Source organism: Oncorhynchus nerka, linkage group LG11, assembly GCF_034236695.1.
Source record: "Oncorhynchus nerka isolate Pitt River linkage group LG11, Oner_Uvic_2.0, whole genome shotgun sequence".
Taxonomy (NCBI): Eukaryota; Metazoa; Chordata; class Actinopteri; order Salmoniformes; family Salmonidae; genus Oncorhynchus; species Oncorhynchus nerka.
Genome location: NC_088406.1, coordinates 15,700,374 through 15,717,103, shown reverse-complemented (window position 1 = coordinate 15,717,103; position 16,730 = coordinate 15,700,374).

Genomic DNA, 16,730 nt, shown 5'->3' with positions numbered 1-16,730 from the left:
TCTTAAGGCACTGGGCTCATTAGAGTGTCTGTCGGCATTACGTTACATTGTTAAATCCCAAATCCCATTCCAATCCTGCCCGACACTACACAGGGATTTACAGTTGATTGATTCAACCATGGGAAAAGAGGAATGGGAATGTGTAGGAAATCCATGACAATCCATGGGAATATGTGGGAGATTCATATGATTTGAAGATTGCATGGGGAGCAACCTTGTTGATTGGCAATGCTAGGCAGCAGTGAGATTTCACTGGATCTGGGGAGAGGACAGGAGATAAGAAGAGTGGAGAGTAGAGAAAAGTAGAGAGGGGTAGAGGAGATGAGAGTAGGGTAGAGGAGAGGAGAGTAGGGTAGAGGAGAGGAGTCGAGTCTACTGGGAGTAGTCCTGCATGGCTTATTTGGTAGAGCATGGCGCTTGCATCTCCAGGGCTGTGAGATTGATTCCCAGGGTTACCCGCTTTGGATAAAAGCGTCTGAGGGCCTCCCGGGTGGCGCAGTGGTCTAGGGCACTGCATCGCAGTGCTAGCTGTGCCACCAGAGACTCTGGGTTTGCGCCCAGGCTCTGTTGCAGCCGGCCGCGATCGGGATGTCCATGGGGCGACGCACAATTGGCCTAGCATTGTCCGGGTTAGGGAGGGTTTGGCCGGTAGGGATATCCTTGTCTCATCGCGCACCAGAGACTCCTGTGGCGGGCCGGGCGCAGTGCACGCTGACCAGGTCGCCAGGTGCACGGTGTTTCCTCGGTGTTTCCTCCGACACATTGGTGCGGCTGGCTTCCGGGTTGGATGCGCGCTGTGTTAAGAAGCAGTGCGGCTTGGTTGGGTTGTGTTTCGGAGGACGCATGGCTTTCGACCTTCATCTCTCCCGAGCCCGTACGGGAGTTGTAGCGATGAGACAAGATAGTAACTACTAATAATTGGAACCCACGAAATTAGGGAGAAAAGGGGGGTAAAATTAAAAAATAAAAGCGTCTGCTAAATGGCTTACACCAAGTATACAAAATATTAAGAACACCTGCTCTTTCCATGACATAGACTATCCAGGTGAAAGCTATGATCCCTTATTGATAACACTTCAATCGGTGTAGATGAAGGGGAGGAGACATGTTAAAGAAGGATTTTCAAGCCTTTTGAGACAATGGATTGTGTATGTGAGACAACTTGACACAACTGTGGGAAGCATTGGAGTCAACATGTGCCAGCATCCCTGTGGAATGCTTTCGACACCTTGTAGAGTCCATGCCCCGCCCCCGAGGGCGGGAAGGTGTTCCATATTAGGAAGGTGTTCCTATTTTTTGGTATACTCAGTGTATACAGTATTTAAGCAATAAGGCCCACGGGGTTGTGTTATATGACCAATATACTAAAGCTAAGGGCTGTTCTTACACATGAAGCAACGCAGATTGCCTGTATAATACGCCCTTAGTCGTGGTATTGACTATATACCACAAATCCCAGCGGTGCCTTATTGCTATTATAAACTGGTTACCAATGTAATTAGAACGAGAACAAATCATTGTTTTGTTATACCAATGGTATACGATCTGATATACCATGGTTTTCAGCCAATCAGGATTCAGAGCTCGAACCACGCAGTTTATAATATATTATTACATTGCCTACTGGGGAGTGGAGAGAGCCAGGAGCACAGTGTTGGGGAAGCTACTCTAAAAATATAGTTTACCAAGCTATCAATTACTTCTCACTGGAAGAAGTTAATCTACACTAAAGTGACGCTCAAGAAAAATCTAGTTTATTTAACTAAAGTTACTTTGATAAATTATCGTATATAAATCTGAAATGTCATAGACTACAAATTGCAAGAACAGATCACTCTGGAGTCAGAAGTTAACAGCAAGAACAGATCACTCTGGAGTCAGATGTTAATATCAAGAACAGATCACTCTGGAGTCAGAAGTCAATATCAAGAACAGATCACTCTGGAGTCAGAAGTTAACCTCAAGAACAGATCACTCTGGAGTCAGAAGTTAACAGCAAGAACAGATCACTCTGGAGTCAGATGTTAATATCAAGAACAGATCACTCTGGAGTCAGATGTTAATATCAAGAACAGATCACTCTGGAGTCAGAAGTTAACCTCAAGAACAGATCACTCTGGAGTCAGATGTTAATATCAAGAACAGATCACTCTGGAGTCAGAAGTTAACAGAATGTGTATTTTAGCCTATTATTTTAGCCTATGTTAACAAGTGTTCATTTTCTTGGTGTTTCATTTTTAGCGTTAAGAGGTGTTGATTTAAGAGTTGTTTTTTACACCATCTGTGCTAATATAACTCCCAGGTGAGAGTTCTGTACAGAGGCAGGGCGGTGGCACTGAGCAGTGTTGATTGAGCTTTCGTTTTGAACTTGAAACTTCCTTTTCATCTAATTGCAGACGGTGCAAGGGCAGCTGGAATTGCACAGCAGTGAAAGGTAAGTAATTTCCACCATAATTTGCAAATAAATTCATTAAAAATCCTACAATGTGATTTTCTGGATTTTTTTTCTCATTTTGTCTGTCATAGTTGAAGTGTACCTATGATGAAAAATACAGGCCTCTCATATTTTTAAGTAGGAGAACTTGCACAATTGGTGGCTGACTAAATACTTTTTTGCCCCACTGTATATGGACTGAATTAATTGAACAAAAGGACCATTTGTGATGTTTATGGGACATATTGGAGTGCCAACAAAAGAAGCTCGTCAAAGGTAAGGCATGATTTATATTTTATTTCTGCGTTTTGTGTTGCGCCTGCTTGACAGCTTGTTACACAAAGAAAAGGGGACTGGGTTTTAGTGAAAGAGCGGGAAGACTGAGGAACAAAGGCGAAGCTGTGCTATCTTAAATACAGTATCTTATGCATTCTAAATTACCGCCCATTTGGAAAAGGAAAATGCAATAAATATTTACTCTGAGCTGCGCTTCAATAGGTTGGTGGCAGATGGAAGGCCGTGTTGCCCAACAGAGTCCTTTGTCCTTTGAAGAGTGCCTCTGGTGGTGAACGGGATACGTTGTCGTGTCGTCGTTGTGTGGTAGATGGGATACTCTGTCCGTCCTTTCCTAGCCCACGTTTACAGCGGACGCTGCTAACTCAACGGCTAGGAGGTATCACTTCTATAGCGAATAAGAGTTCAAAGTTCATACCATTCGCAACCAAAGCTCACGCTGAGGTTGGCTTCGTTGTGTAGTTTTTATCTGAATCCTTCTGACATCTGACCGTCGTCCTAATGTACCCGGAACAGGAGGTTACATTTTCGTCAAGGCTTTATATAGTGGAGGGAGAAGGGTGTGCTTGAAAAGTTTTATAACCCATGTCTCTTCACAGGGGCGGGCCACTGATTGAGCAGAGCTCTAACTTTATGAAAACCCAAATCTCTCATTTGGAAGCAAAAATTACATTTAATCTTTTCACAAATAGTGTCATATTTAAACTTTTAAATTGCACAACAATTCCATGTGAACCTGATAACTAGAATGTGTAGACTTTCCCAGATACAGTTTATGTCGTCCTGTCATCAGTCATAATGTCTCAGATGACAACCGAACTGACATCATATTCATTAAGTACCAACGCATATTTTCAACTGGTTCTATTACCGAAATATGGTTCCTTTCCCCCCAATTGTTTGATGTTCCCAGACTCTCTATGTTTAACAAAGGCTATTCAAGAGTCCCTCATTAGAGTCAGAGAGAGAGGGAAGGGAGAAAGGTATTTATGGGGGGGAGGGGTCATAAACCTTACCCACAGGCCAACGTCATGACACTATATTGCTTGCTCCAACACCAACCTCAACATCTTGTAACTTAGCTCTAACGTTAGCTACCTAGCGCACATGCCCAGACGTGAAAAGGTTGTCCTCAGTCATTTAGATTAACATGTCTATGTTGTGGGCTTGTTGTTAATCACAGAATAGACATTGTGTTCAAGCCAATACGGCTTGAAATGTATTGGCCAGTTTCTTTCCTATTGTCACGACATCCGTCGGAGTCGGGTCCTGTCCTTGTTCGGGCGGCGCTCGGCTGTTGGCGTCGCCGGTCTTCTAGCCATCTTCGATCCACTTTTAATTTTCCATGTGTTTTGTCTTGTATTTTCTTAATTGAACCATTGGACTTGATTTGGGTCAGACCCATTCTCTTGCCCCCTAGGTGGCTTATCTCCCTGGATTCTGGTTAGTCTCTGCAGCCCAAATACAATTTTTGAATATTCCCAAACTGAGGTGGAGGAGGATGTCCTGCTAGACCTGATTGAGGCTAATCCAGACCTGTTCCTCACAATCAAGGATCTTCATGAAGGTATCTTTCTACAGTCTCACATAATGATATCAAATAACATGAATGTATAGATTGATTGCTTTGATCCGTTGTTTGTGCTCAGACTTTTCTCCTGCAGGCTGCTCGAGACCTAATTCGTGCACAGACACATTATCCTTCTCATCAAGTGATTTAGACCTGAGATCTCCAGAAAGACGGTCTAAAAAGGCCAACACAACCTCAGGAGATGAGGCCATCGACTCCTCAGCAGCAAAAGAGGTATGATGATAACTGATATTGGATGTTGATAATCCCATTTCTGTGTTTGGAGATTCCGACAGCATAAACCAACCCTAAGTAGTTCAACTTTTCTCTTGTCTTAATAGATGCTTCTAGAGGACCTGACGAGCAGACCTGGTGGGCAGGACGTATTAGAAGTGCACCAGACAACCATCACATTGGACCACAGAACCAGGGGAGAGATGATTGCCACATGAAAGAGATGCGTGAGATGCGTAAGCGTCTCGTTAGCCAATCTGACCACCAACAATGGATCAAAACAACCAAACTATACATTAGTGTTAATAGGCATCATTATGAGACTGTAGACAGATACAGTACCTTCATCAACAAAACTTTGGTTAATAAACATAGTTGGCGTGTGTATGCTTTCCTGTTTTTGAGCGGGAAGCTTCCCACTCGACAGAGAGACCGTTATGCTCTTGGAATTGTGACCTTCTTTCCTTCGTTGAGAGATCATTTCCCCCAAAGACTATGTAAATACTGGCAGAACATGCTTGCTTTAATATTTTGACATTTGTTCTGGAGACTGAAAGGGGCATCAAACAGTCATAGAATTAAGTCTAAAAATAATGACCATTTGACCACCATGTTGGTCACCTTTTCCCATATCTAAATCAAATCAAATCAAATTATATTTGCACATTGCGCCAAATACAACAGGTGTAGTAGACCTTACAGTGAAATGCTTACTTACAAGCCCTTAACCAACAAAGTAAGAATAAGAAATAAAAGGAACAAATAATTAAAGACCAGCAGTAAAATAACAGTAGTGAGGCTATATACAGGGGGTACCGGTGCAGAGTCAATATGCTGGGGCACCGGTTAGTCGAGGTAATTGAGGTAGTATGTACATGTAGGTCTAGTTATTAAAGTGACTATGCACAGATAATAACAGAGAGTAGCAGCAGCGTAAAAGACGGGGGGGGGGGGGGCAATGCAAATAGTCTGGGTAGCCATTTGATTAGACATTCAGGAGTCTTATGGCTTGGGGGTAGAAGCTGTTTAGACTTGGCGATCCAGTACCTCTTGCCTTGCGGTAGCAGAGAGAACAGTCTATGTGGCTACAGTGGCTGGAGTCTTACACAATTTTTAGGGCCTTCCTCTGACACCGCCTGGTATAGAGGTCCTGGATGGCAGGAAACTTGGCTCCAGTGATGTACGGGGCCGTACGCATTACCCTCTGTAGTGCCTTGCGGTCGGAAGCCGAGCAGTTGCCATACCAGGCAGTGATGCAAACAGACCTGATGCTCTCAATGGTGCAGCTGTAGAACATTTTGAGGATCTGACCCATGCCAAATATTTTCAGTCTCCTTAGGGGGAATAGGTTTAGTTGGGCCCTCTTTATGACTGTCTTGGTGTGCTTGGACCATGTTAGTTTGTTGGTGATGTGGACACCAAGGAACTTGAAGCTCTCAACCTGCTCCACTACAGCCCCGTCGATAAGAATGGGGGCATGCTCGGTCCTCCTTTTCCTGTAGTCCACAATCATCTCCTTTCTCTTGATCACGTTGAGGGAGAGCTTGTTGTCCTGGCTCCACGCGGCCAGGTCTCTGACCTCCTCCCTATAGGCTGTCTCGTTGTGATCAGGCCTACCACTGTTGGCAAACTTAATGATGGGTTTGGCGTCGTGCCTGGCCATGCGGTCATGACTGAACAGGGAATACAGGAAGGGACTGAGCACGCACCCCTGAGGGGCCCCCGTGTTGAGGATCAGCGTGGCGGATGTGTTGTTACCTACCCTCACCACCTGGGGGCGGCCCAGAACACTTTTATGATCATGACACGGGCAAAGGATATCGGAATTATTGCCTGAAGACGGTATCAAGGAAGACCTCATGTCAACCCTTCAAGAGAGTATTTCACCCCAGTGGACTTTGTTGTAGGTGAATCAGGACCTGTTGCTGATGTTCGACGATGAAACATCCTCTAAGCTCCTTGAAAAGTGGGACACTGTGTTGAAGCCTAAAGTCATGAAACTGGCAAAATCCCTGACCACAACCACCGATATGCATTGCCTCCTGAAGTCTGCAGAAAAACTGCCAGAGAATGACAGCGAAAGTTGATTATCTCGTGGGTAGTGCAATGTTTCAAACTCATCAATATTGTTTTATGTGATTTGGGGTGTTTACCTTTACTTGCCCTCAGACTGGGACGATGATATGTTCTCCCTGCTGCTCCTGCTTCATCTCATCCCACAACCAGCAGGAGGGAAGAGGACCAAGATCAGTGCCAGTAATGCTGTGGGCAGACTAGTGCACTTTCATAAGGTAAGTGACTTAAAAAGAGTGACTTAAAGAAAATCCTTTGTGTGTTGCAGTCATGCTGCAGCAATGAAGACCATCTTGCTAGGAGCCATGGTCGACAGACATACCTCCTTGCCGTCGGTAGAAGACAGAGCGAGATTGACAACTACTACATCGTGCTGGACAAGAGGCTTGTTCCCTGCCAGGTAACTAGTGATCTGTGTGCGTTTGATGAACTGTTCAAAGCCCACTTTTTTCTTTAACCTGAGGTATGATGATGCTCTTGTCAACTTCTACACATTTGTGCAGACAAGCTTCTACAACATAGATGTAGGCAAAACAAGAGATGCCCCTAGCGCGATAGGACAAAACTTCTTAACTAGATAAATGTATGTTACTGTGCACAGAAACAGCCAGTCATTGATATCTCATTTGAGAATAGAGCATAGCTTCTATCCCTCCACCAAGATTAGATTAGTCTGTGCTCAAGATGGTTGTAGATGGCAGTTTTCAACATACTCAGGTTTCAGAAAACATTTGAATATTATTCATAAGGATGTTGGTCAAGTAGTCGATGCATTAAGCTTAGAAGGGCCCGCTCATGTTGCTGATTCTCCAGTCCAGTCAGAACCTCCACAAATGGGTGGTGACGTTGGTGTCCCACTTGATAACCCTCAAAGTGATTGTTTTGAGAAGAGTCTTGCTTAAATATGTGTGCCTCCATAATTGCTAAGTTGCAAGCTAGTGGTGTTGCAAGTAGTGTTGTGTCAACAGTAGTGTGTGATTTAGAAGAGCTTACTACGGGCTACACTCCAAAACAAGATGTTCTGCCAGTTATGCCTATGGAGAAACCCTCTTTATCTGCTGTAAAGAAGTAGTTTTGAGAACTTTGAAAACCCATTTGCCAGTTTTAACACAGAAACCAAGAAAACAAAGTACTTCAACAAAAAATGGGATGTTGTGGAGCCAGTAGAAGTAGTGTTGGGAGTGAGATATGATAGCAGGGTAAATAAACAGGCATGTATGATCAAGTCCCAGTGAAAGACACGTTTGTATATATTTCTATACTGGAAACATTTACGTTCACGTGTCGCAATTCTGAAATCTGTAAGTTTTTGGAAAATGCACCCAGGGATACATCTGTGGGAGACACTTATGAAGACTTTTGTGATGGAAGTTACTTTAAGACTCAAATCATAGAAATACTTTACAGATCCAATTGTACTACGATGACTTTGAAACTGCCAACCTGCTTGAATCCAAGCGAGGTGTTCACAAGATATGCACCATTTATTTTGTCCTCAGGAATCTGCCACCCAAGTTTAACTCTGCTGTGATGAATATTAATTTAGTGTCATTATTTCATTATCAAGAGCTAAAGAAATATGACTTTGATGCCATTCCAGAGCCCTTGGTTAATATGGCTTTGATGCCATTCTAGAGCCCTTGGTTAATGAGGCTTTGATGCCATTCTAGAGCCCTTGGTTAATGAGGCTTTGATGCCATTCTAGAGCCCTTGGTTAATGAGGCTTTGATGCCATTCTAGAGCCCTTGGTTAATGAGGCTTTGATGCCATTCTAGAGCCCTTGGTTAATGAGGCGTTGATGCCATTCTAGAGCCCTTGGTTAATGAGGCTTTGATGCCATTCTAGAGCCCTTGGTTAATGAGGCTTTGATGCCATTCTAGAGCCCTTGGTTAATGAGGCTTTGATGCCATTCTAGAGCCCTTGGTTAATGAGGCTTTGATGCCATTCTAGAGCCCTTGGTTTATGATGTAAAAAAAACTGGAGAGTGACGGTGTAAATTTGCCCTTTTCCACTGATAGAATTTATGGCACTATCTGCCAAATAACCGGAGACAATTTGGGGATACATGCAGTCCTTGGTTTCTCAGAGTCCATCAGTGGTCATTACTTTTGCCGGTTCTGTTTGATAGAAAAGTCTAATGCTCAGACGGTCTACAGTGAAGATGACCCTAAGATTGTCTTGCGTGGTAAAGATCAATTTGAAATGCATTTGAATCAGTTGCAATCAGACCCACATCTCCCATCTGTATAAGAAACATTCTAAACTAAATAGTTTGCAGTACTTCCATGTTTGTAGTCATTTTTCTGTGGACATAATGCACGACATTCTTGAAGGGTGGCTAAGGTTGAGTTAAAATTGTTGCTTGAATATGTCTCCGAATGGTTTTTTCCTGAAACGTGTGCTTCTCTTTAGAATCTACTCGTTTGACTTGGGGCGCAAAAAGCGTCCAACTAAAGTCATCCTAAAGAAGGGTGGAAATAGATTAACGCTTCATTCCCTTCAAGCTCTATGTCTTGTGAGAAACATTCCCTTGATTTTGGGTGATGTTGTTCTACCAGGAAATTAGAACTGGAATTTGCTGCTCATCTTACTGCAAATAATCAACATAGTCCCCCCCTTTTCTTAGCCAGGGCATGACTGTGTATATGTGTTAGAGGAAATTATAGTTTAGATGATTAATTATGTATACATTATTGATTAGAACCATTTATTCTAATACTATTATGTTATGATTTGAAAAGTATGAGTTTTTAGTTGAGCTGTTACTGAAAATGTAAGCAGAATGAATTAATTGTCTGTGCCTTCTGGGAAGTTTAAGGAGGAGGGATAAGATAGTTTTTCAAACAGATAAGAATGTTTTGGTTGGATTCCATTAGTGGAGAGAAGTATATATTTTAGACACGTTGGAATGTAGTTTATGAGGGGAGTAAAAAATCTCTAGGACTGAATACTACGCCATTGTAAGGCTGGGAGAGGGTGTGAAACTGATGACGTCATTTTATGTTCTCTTTCTTTAAAATGTAATGTTCTTTGTATTTTGGGTCAGTACTCATCAAGAATAAATGCTGAACTTGTTTTTAAGACTGGTCTCTTGCTAATTCATGCAAATGATAAACTTACAACTTATTATGAATTAGAAATAAGTGTGAATTGAATTGGTTTTGGCAACAAAACATAAAGGGATTTAGAATTCCTCTATCAATATGATAAACTTTCAAACAGTTGTACCCCACATAAAAATGTAATACCCAAACATCACTTTATGATATATTACCCAGCATGCAAAAAACAAATCAGTCCTTTATTACATATTTGAGGCAAGCACAAACTCTTTAAGAACACCCTCAACTTCAAGAACCTTACTAAGTCCCTTGCCAAAAAACACCCATTTGCTGTAGACCATCACTGGGAGACATCACTGTTGGACCGATGAAAGCATTTTCCCTGAGTCATTTTACTGGTGGTGAGGAGTTGGCAGTGTCACTTCAGGTCACTATACAGAAAGCCATTAACTCTACCAGCTGGGATAAGATGGATGGCCCGGAGTACAGAGGGGGACTGTTAGTCTTTTGTTAAATAACTAAGATCATTGTGGTTGACAATATTGTATAGCTATTGCTGGACAAGTTGCATACAGATCATCTGAGTGAACATTACCATGCATTCACTGTGTTTGATGGTGTTGCTGGACAAGTTGCATACAGATCATCTGAGTGAACATTACCATGCATTCACTGTGTTTGATGGTGTTGCTGGACAAGTTGCATACAGATCATCTGAGTGAACATTACCATGCATTCACTGTGTTTGATGGTGTTGCTGGACAAGTTGCATACAGATCATCTGAGTGAACATTACCATGCATTCACTGTGTTTGATGGTGTTGCTGGACAAGTTGCATACAGATCATCTGAGTGAACATTACCATGCATTCACTGTGTTTGATGGTGTTGCTGGACAAGTTGCATACAGATCATCTGAGTGAACATTACCATGCATTCACTGTGTTTGATGGTGTTGCTGGACAAGTTGCATACAGATCATCTGAGTGAACATTACCATGCATTCACTGTGTTTGATGGTGTTGCTGGACAAGTTGCATACAGATCATCTGAGTGAACATTACCATGCATTCACTGTGTTTGATGGTGTTGCTGGACAAGTTGCATACAGATCATCTGAGTGAACATTACCATGCATTCACTGTGTTTGATGGTGTTGCTGGACAAGTTGCATACAGATCATCTGAGTGAACATTACCATGCATTCACTGTGTTTGATGGTGTTGCTGGACAAGTTGCATACAGATCATCTGAGTGAACATTACCATGCATTCACTGTGTTTGATGGTGTTGATGACAAAGTTGCTGTCAAAGTTGGTGATCTGAAATTTTATAGGCCTTTTATGTTGTTCCTTTGTTTGACATGATTAAGTAATAGTCAGATTATTGGAACATTGAATACCTAGTCTTACGAGGACTCCCACTTGTGTTAAATAGCAACTCTCTTGTTATAGCAAATACTCTTGTTCTCAAATAATACATGTACTGAGGTGCCTGTGAGGCACTGATTTCATTCTGATGTCCTTGTGATGCACTGATTTCATTCTGATGCACCCTCTTTTTGTGGCCTAAATATATTAAACAAAGCAGAGTCACTACTCTTGTAACAAATCCTTTATTGCTCCAGTTTAATTCAACTATATAATATACGTATGTGTGTGCGATGTTGCTGGGTTCAGATCACAGTTAGAGTTAAGGTGGATACAATTAGATTGACACTTGCACTGTTTCTAGCATGGCCATAGTGAAGATCGGTTATCTTGTTGGAGGTGTGTGTATTTATGTGAGTGATGCCCATAGTGAAGATCGGTTATCTTGTTGGAGGTGTGTGTATTTATGTAAGTGATGCCCATAGTGAAGGTCGGTTATCTTGATGGAGGTGTGTGTATTTATGTGAGTGATGCCCATAGTGAAGATGAGTTATCTTGTTGGAGGTGTGTGTATTTATGTGAGTGATGCCCATAGTGAAGATCGGTTATCTTGATGGAGGTGTGTGTATTTATGTGAGTGATGCCCATAGTGAAGGTCGGTTATCTTGATGGAGGTGTGTGTATTTATGTGAGTGATGCCCATAGTGAAGATCGGTTATCTTGTTGGAGGTGTGTGTATTTATGTGAGTGATCGGTTATCACGCGGACTAGGTAGCCTCTGAGAAGAAAATCAACGAATACACGGATACTGAGTTCATCAGGAAGTGTATGGGGGATGTTGTACCCACTGTGACTATTAAAACCTACTCAAACCATAAACTGTGGATAGAGGTCAGCGCGAACCACCGCATTTAACCATGGCTATGTGACTGGGAATAATGACCAAATACAAACAGTGTAGTTATTCCCTCTACAAGGCAATCAAACAGGCAAAATGTAAGTCACAGTTCAACGGCTCAGACACGAGAGAGACGTATATGGCATAGTCTACAGACAATCATGGACTACTATTTTCAAGTCTCTCCAGAGATGTTCGATTGGGTTCAAGTCCGGGCTCTGGCTGGGCCACTCAAGGACATTCAGAGACTTGTCCCAAAGCCACTCCTGCGTTGTCTTGGCTGTGTGCTTAGGGTAATTGTCCTGTTGGAAGGTGAACCTTCAACCTAGTCCTGAGGTCCTGAATGCTCTGAAGCAGGTTTTCAACAATGATCTCTCTGTACTTTGCTCTGTTCATCTTTCCCTCGAGCCTGACTAGTCTCCCAGTCCCTGCCACTGAAAAACATTTCTTTATCATGATGCTGCCTCCACCATGCTTCACCATAGGGATGGTGCCAGGTTTCCACCAGACGTGATGCTTGGCATTCAGACCAAAGAGTTCAATCCTGCTTTCATCAGACCAGAGAATCTTGTTTCTTATGGTCTGACATTCCTTTAGGGGCTTCCATTTGGCCACTCTACCATAAAGGCCCGAGCCAGGTGCCATGAAGCCGGCTCAGCGCGTCTGGTCTCCAGTGTGTCTCTTCGGGCCGGTGTACATGGCACCAGCCTTTTACGCATGGTGTCTCCGGGTTCAGCCCAGTGCTGGCTATTCCACCTTGCCGCACTGGCCTGGCTACGGGGAGCATTCAACCAGGTAAGGTTGGCCAGGCTCAGTGCTCAAGAGCTCCAGTGCGCCTTCACGGTCCGGTCTATCCGGTGTCACCTCCACGCACGCTCCGTCTTCTCCCTACAGGTGCCTGTCCAGCGCTGCCAGAGCCTTCCTCCTGCCCAGCGCTGCCAGTGTCTCCCGTCTGTCCTGAGCTGCCAGAGTCTCCCGTCTGTCCTGAGCTGCCAGAGTCTCCCGTCTGTCCTGAGCTGCCAGAGTCTCCCGCCTGTCCAGCGCTGCCAGAGCCTTCCTCCTGCCCAGCGCTGCCAGAGTCCCCCGCCAGTCTGTCCTGAGCCATCAGTCAGCCAGGAGCTGCCAGAGCCGCCTGTCACGCCGGCAATGCCAGAATCGCCCTTCACTCCGGAGCTGCCGGAGTCTCTCGTCCGTCCGGCGCTGCCGGAGTCTCCCGTCCCTCCGGCGCTGCCGGAGTCTCCCGTCCATTCGGGGCCCATTGCTAGGGTCCCCGGTCTGAGGTCGGCGGCGAGGGTCGCCGCTCTGAGGAGACCACGGATGCGGGCTAAGAGGCAGACAAGGACTATGGTGAAGTGGGGTCCATGTCCCGCGCCAGAGCCGCCACTGCGGACAGACACCCACCCAGACCCTCCCCTATAGGTTCAGGTTTTGCGGCCGGAGTCCGCACCTTTGGGAGGGGCTACTGTCACGTTCTGACCTTAGTTCTGTTATTATGTCTTTGTTTTAGTATGGTCAGGGCGTGAGTTGGGTGGGCAGTCTATGTTTGTTTTTGTATGTTGGTTTTTGAGTTCGGCCTAGTATGGTTCTCAATCAGAGGCAGCTGTCAATTGTTGTCCCTGATTGAGAATCATACTTAGGTAGCCTGGGTTTCACTTTTGGGTTGTGGGTTTTTGTTTTCCGTGTGAGTGTTTGGTCCACACGGTACTGTTTTCGGTTTTGTATATTCACGTCATCGTTTGTTGTTTTGTTCGAGTGTTCTATTGTCTTTATTAAAACACATTATGGACACTTACCACGCTGCGTTTTGGTCCTCCGACGAAAACCCTTACAAATACTTATTTCATAAAGTTACGCAACACCCAATGCTCCTGTGTGAAAAAGTATTTGCCCCCTAACACTCAATAACTGGTTGTGCCACCTTTAGCTGCAACCAAACGCTTCCTGTAGCTGTTGACCAGTCTCTCACGTTACTGAGGAGATATTTTGGCCCACTCTTCCATGTAGAACTGATTTAACTCAACCACCTTTGTGGGTTTTCAAGCATGAGCTGCTTGTTTCACGTCCTGCTACAACATCTCAATTGTATGTTGACTTGATTGTTTGTTTTGGATCATTGTCTTGCTGCATGACCCATCTGCACTTTAGCTTCAGCTCACAGAAAGATGGCCTGACATCCTCCTGTAGAATTCTCTGATACAGAGCAGAACTCATGGTTCCAAAACGTTGAGTCAAGTTTGCCAAAAAGCACCTGGAAGCACGTGGATGATCATCAAGACTCTTGGAAGAATGTTCTATGGACAGCTGAGTATCACTTTTTGGATGCCATGGGTCCCATTATGTCAGGCAAAATCCAAACACTGCATTCCACAGTAAGAACCTCATACTAACGGTCAAGGATGGTGGTGGTAGTGTGATGGTTTGGGGATGCTTTGCAGTCTCAGGACCTGGACAACTTTTTTTTTTAATAGAAGGAACCATTCATTTGGCAAAACGTTTTTGTGCAAAGTTTTTATTGACACATTAACTGTTAGCAAAAGTTTCAGCTAGAGATAACGTGCAGGAGCTTGCAGGGATTTGTAGTCTTGCATGATGTCGACTTTGATGCTAATTATCCTTTTCGAATCTGAGTGTAAATAGAGCCATATATATTGATAAAGGTCACCTCGTTATCAAAACATCATGTCAGGGTAAGCCTACACGAAACACCGCCCTTATCTGAAGTGTTTATCAAATACCCTATGGGAGAAATAGACGCTAGGCTTTATGCGTGTTATGACACCTCCACTGTGGGGCTCTATATCTTCTTTGAGAAGCGATGTGGTGGGGGACCTGTTATCTGTTTGACAGAGTGAGGGGAGGACAGCTGATTGTCAATCTGTTATCTGTTTGTCAGAGTGAGGGGAGGACAGCTGATTGTCTATCTGTTATCATTATAATTATAATTATTATAATGAGTGGGGGGAGCAAGACAAAAAAAGTGAGAGAGAGTGAGGGGAAGAAAGAGGAGAGAGTGAGGGGAAGAAAGAGGAGAGAGTGAGGGGAAGGAAGAGGAGAGAGTGAGGGGAAGAAAGAGGAGAGAGTGAGGGGAAGAAAGAGGAGAGAGTGAGGGGAAGGAAGAGGAGAGTGTGAGGGGAAGGAAGAGGAGAGAGTGAGGGGAAGGAAGAGGAGAGAGTGAGGGGAAGAAAGAGGAGAGAGTGAGGGGAAGGAAGAGGAGAGAGAGACATGTAGAGACAGAGAGAGATAAAGAGAGAGAGATGTAGAGAGAGAGATTATCTACCTCACATGCTTTGGCAATGTTAACATGTTTCCCATGCCAATAAAGCCCCTTGAATTGAATTGAATTGAGAGACAGAAAGAGAGAGATGTAGAGAGTAGAGACGGAGGTAGAGAACGAGAGAGATAAAAAGAGAGATGTAGAGGTAGAGCGACAGAGGTAGAGAAATAGAGAGAGATAAAGAGAGATGTAGAGACAGATATAGAGGTAGAGAGAGGGGGGGAGAGAGAGTGATAAAGTGATTTAGAGACAGTAGGGAGAGACTATGAGTTTGATTGAGTGTGACATACTTAATAACTCATCTCAGTGAGTTAAATAATCTCTCCGGTAAATGGAGGGACACTGTCACCCACAGCCTCTAGGAGTCACTGTCACACTGTGGGCCTGAGCATGGGTGTCACTGTGGGCCTGAGCATGGGTGTCACTGTGGGCCTGAGCATGGGTGTAACTGTGCATGGGTGGTGGTGGTGTGTGTGTGTGTGTTGTGTTTTGAGCCTGAAATAGTCCACACTCCTTTGGGAGTGAGGCAGCATAATGTTACAACACAGGTACATCTCTTCTTTTAGACCCACAGGAGAGAGGAGATAAAGAGAGAGGGAGGAGAGAGATGGAGAGAAAGAGAGAGGGAGGAGAGAGGAGAGAAAGAGAGAGAGAGGGAGGGGTGAGAAAGAGAGACAGAAAGAGGGAGGGGTGAGAGAGGAAGAGAGAGGGAGTGGAGAGAAAGAGAGACAGAGAGAGGGAGGGGTGAGAGAGGAAGAGAGAGGGAGTGGAGAGAGGGAGGGAGGGTAGAGAAAGAGAGACAGAGAGTGAGGGGAAAGAGAGTGCCATTGTATTCACTCTTGAACTTTTATTCTAAGCACAGGAGTTGTTCCAGAAGCCAGTTCTCCTGTCATCTAAACACAGGCAGTACTAACCAGCTGATGAGGTAGTGGAGCATCTGTCCTATGGGGATTGAGCAGGAAGCTGTACGCACCAATCAGCAGTGCTGTGATGAAACAGTAGTTTGACCCATAAGAGAGGCTGACACAGCAGTGGATTACGGATGATGCATTAGCTATGTATTACTGTCTAATTGAGGGAGTTGACTTACCAGTGGGATGCAGTAAAAGCTCTACTGTCATTGTTCTGTGAGTGGTCTACTGTTGGTCTGCTGTTGCCATGGCTCCCTGAACAATCCCACTGCTAGACTGCTAGACATTTCAAAACAATGTTCTCTGTCCTCAGTGCATCTGGGACAGCTGGGTGAGCAATAGATTCACTGTGGTTCTGACAGAATTTGAAAGGGAGTGATGAGTGGGGGTGGGGGGCGATGGGGGTTCATGTTTTGGATATAAATACAGCCCGAGTCTAGAAGTGCCATGCTGACTCATATCAAACTGGGTCAGTGGGGCTTTTAACAATGACATTTTGCCACAGAGCGCTTCACAGTGAGATCAGACTGCTAACTACAGTATACTTCTGGGAGCACCATAAGTATAATGGCCTTCTAAAACCGTTGCCACAACTAAGATGTAGCTAGCG